The sequence below is a fragment of the Brassica oleracea genome, chromosome C8, assembly GCF_000695525.1.
Source record: "Brassica oleracea var. oleracea cultivar TO1000 chromosome C8, BOL, whole genome shotgun sequence".
NCBI lineage: Eukaryota > Viridiplantae > Streptophyta > Magnoliopsida > Brassicales > Brassicaceae > Brassica > Brassica oleracea.
In genome coordinates, this window is record NC_027755.1 from 13,705,254 (window position 1) to 13,709,486 (window position 4,233).

Consider the following 4,233-nt stretch of genomic DNA (forward strand, 5'->3'; position numbering starts at 1 on the left):
TTTTTTTATTATATGGTTAATGTGATTGTTTATTTTTTTTAATAATATAAAATTAAATAAAAATGAAGAAGGATGCAAAAATTGTTATCAAATCTTTATTATTCATAATCATTAATTGTCATATATATGTAAATTATATTAGGTAATTCTGTAGCTTTTATTTAAGGAAAGAATACACACTTCTTATATTTTAGGTTAATATAATGTTCTCTAGTGGACATTAAACAAATTATGATATAAAAACCTTATTTTATCTATCGAACACATTCTTGAAAAAAGTGAACAGTATTGTTTTCACAGTTAAATTATTTTGACTTTTATCTTTCATATGATTTTGAAAGCTTTTAAATCAACCATCGAAATGATACATGTCATTTTAATGTTTTTACTCGTATACTTAAGGAAAACTTACATTTTTGTAATTTAAAGTCGTTTTAAAAAATTCAAAATACAACATATAAGAAAATTCTAACATATAAGAAAAATATAACATATAAGGTGTCCTCATTTTTGTATTTTAAAGTCGTTTAAAATATATATATAACATATAAGATTTCCTCATTTTTGTAATTTAAAGTCATTTTAAAAAATTTAAAATATAACATTTAAGAAAATATCTATTTTTTTTATTATATGGTTAATGTGATTGTTTAATTTTTTTTAATAATATAAATTTAATCAAAAAGGAAGAAGGATGCAAAAATTGTTATCAAATTTTTATTATTCATAATCATTAATTGCCACATATATGTAAATCATATTAGGTAATTCCGTAGCTTTTATTTAAGGAAAAAATAAACACTTCCTATATTTTAGGTTAATATAATGTTCTCTAGTGTTATATAATTATGGAATAATGTGACACCATTAGATTAAACTATACTTTATATTAGATGCTCTAGAATTCTTTGAAATTGAATTTAGAAGGCATTTAGAGTGTCACCTAGGATTTGAGGTTTTTTTTAATTAATACAAAATTAAGGTTCTAATTTTTCAAATGCTTCTCAATTAATATATAGGGGATTCATATAATATTAATAATGGCCAGTATATGAATATTGATTTGGTTAGGTAGATAAACTTTGGAATTGTAATTAATTAATTTAAATTAGTTTTAAATGAAGTGGTAGAATCTGTAAATAAAAAGAAATACAAAAAGTATTTAATTTATTGTAATGCAATGGCTAAATGTGTAAATAAAAGAAACTACTAAAAATACTGATTTTCCATGTTTCCAAACAATTTCATTTTACTGATAATCACATTTCTAAACTGTGCCAAAATGTACTTCAGTTTTAATAATATAGATATCACATAAGATATAATGAATCATCAATCTATTCAGATAATTTCTTTAGATAGTCAAAATCACTCATTGTAATAATTTCTGAAATATTATAATATTATTTGCCAATGATTGTTTTGCTCTTACGTTAAAAATTAGTGCCTTTGAAGTCTTTATTAACTTTAATAAACAAATAAATTATATTTGTTAATATATATAATTACCCATAATTAAAAACAAAATTCATTAATTTGATAATCATCATTATCTAAAAGAATTCTATACAATGTTATCCAAAAGTATTTACATCATACTTTTTAAAAAATAAATATAAATATCTGTATATAATTTATGTATATATGACTGTTTTAAAAAAAATTCAGTAATAAAAGATATTTTATTAATATAGAATTTTTTTATCATATATAAAAAATAATATTAAATTAATTATTAAATATTTCAAATGCAAAAAAAATAATTTATTTTAATAGCTTTGAATTGAGAATATATTTTTTACAAATTTTCGTAAACTCACTAAGTTTGTAAGTGATGGAAAAACGTCTAGTATATATATTAATAATAACAGGATTAGAAAACTTAGTGTACAATATATGGAATTTAAATTTCCAAACATTTACGTAAATTTATAACTGCCACTGCCCAGTGTAGTACACTCTAAACCTGAGCTTGTTTTCTAAAATAAAATATTCACAGTCAACACATTACTTCTTAGAAAAATGGAATGACTTCAAATGCATTTGACCTTCTCTCCAGTCCAGAATTCCTTTAATGTTTTTTTTCTAAAAAATATTCTCAATATATTTTATTTTGCTTATTATTAATTTTTACCAAAACTCCTTACTTCTGTGTGTATATATTTCAGTTCAATATATTCTGTTCAGGTAAAAATAAAAATATTATTATTTTATTTTGATATGAGGTAAAATATCCGGACCGTTTTGCGAAAAAATAATAAAAAGATAGGGGATGAATATATGGAGTAATAAGATATTCCTTACTCAACTTTGGAGTGAGAGATTTGAAGCATCAATGAAACGCATGCACGTTTAATTGGTATGCGAATTTCTAAGGACTAATTTTGACAGTTCTCTTTGGAATCTTTTAACCCCTCTCTTCTGAGTCTGTTGCATATTATGGAATGTTGTATATTGATATTGTACAGAGATTTACAATATATAGAAACGACAGTAGGGTTTAGACTAATAGTATTTACAGCATAGTCCTTAAACTCTTCTATTCCCTTATACCCTCCCTCAAGATGGAGGCAGTTGCTTGACTCTAATCTTGTTCTTTAGTTCGATGAAGCGTGGACGAGGCAGCGGTTTGGTGAGAGAATCGGCGAGCTGGTCCTTGGTACTGACATGTTGAACTCGTAAGGCGCCAGTTCGTATGTTACCACGCACAAAATGATAGTCAAGTGCAACATGTTTCATCCGTGAATGAAATACTGGGTTTGCACATAGATAGGTAGCACCAATGTTATCGCAGTGTATCACCGGTGCTTGCTTCATATCGACGCCAATCTCTGAGAGCAATGAGCATATCCAACTTAATTCAGATGTCGTGTTTGCGACAGCACGATATTCTGCCTCGGTCGAGGAACTAGCAACACTTCTTTGTTTCTGCGAGGACCATGAGACAGGGCTCCCAACGATGTAAATGACAAACGCATTGGTCGATATGTAATCGCCAATATCTCCTGTCCAGTCTGCATCTGAGAAAGCGTGGACAGAGAGAGGTGTGTTGGAGCTCAGGAAAATACCATGTGAGGCAGTGCCAGCAAGATAACGTAGGATACGTTTGATAGCTTGCCAGTGGAGATCCGTCGGACGATGCATATATTGTGATAGGCGATTCACGGCAAAGGCAATATCAGGATGGGTTAGAGACAGATATTGAAAAATCCCAAGTGCCATACGATATTCTTTCGGATCCTGTAATGCTGTGCCAGAGAGGAGCGAGAGCTTGGGAGTTGATTGCATCAGAGTGCTTACGGGCTTTGCATCACTCATGTTCATCTTGCTGAGAAGATCGGTGATATACTTCTTTTGCATCAAGTGAAGCCCCGACGACGTGCGTACTGCTTCAATACCCAGAAAATAACTCAACGAACCACGATCCTTGAGTGAAAAACGATCACTTAGAGCCTTGTTGAAAGCTGCAACTATGGTAGCATAACCTGCAACAAGAATATCATCAACGTATACCAAGACGTATATACATTGTGAGCCTTGTTTATAAATGAAGAGCGATGTGTGTGCTAGAGAATTTTTAAATTCCATTTGTTGAAGATATTATCGCAGCTCATTGTACCAGGCGCGTGGCGCTTGTTTGAGGCCGTATAAGGCTTTGTTCAACCGGCATACATGGTGGGGCCGATCTGGATCGACAAACCCCGGTGGTTGAGTGACATAGACTTCGTCTTGGAGGGTGCCTTGTAAGAAGGCATGGTTGATGTCAAGTTGATGAATGCTCCAATTATTTTTCACCGCAACATCAAGAACCAAACGAATAGTGGTGGGCTTGATAACCGGACTAAAGGTCTCTGAATAATCAAGTCCATATTGCTGATTGAAGCCTCTAGCAACAAGCCTCGCCTTGTACCTTTCAACAGAACCATCAACACGATATTTTACAGTAAAAATCCACTTACAAGTGATGACGTTTATAGCTGTAACAGGCGAGGCCAAATCCCATGTGTGATGTCTGATTTGTACATTGATTTCTTCAATCATTGCATTACGCCAATTTGGATCCTTGAGTGCCTCTGCCACGAAAGTTGGGATTTTGATTGTTTGTTTTGCGGTTTGTGCCATAAGGTTGAGCTTTTTGGCTGGTTTTTGGATTATTTTTTTTTGGCTCTTGTGGTCATGGGATGATGGTTTTGAGGTTCAGAAGGTGAAGGATGTATAACTGGTTGTGAGGGA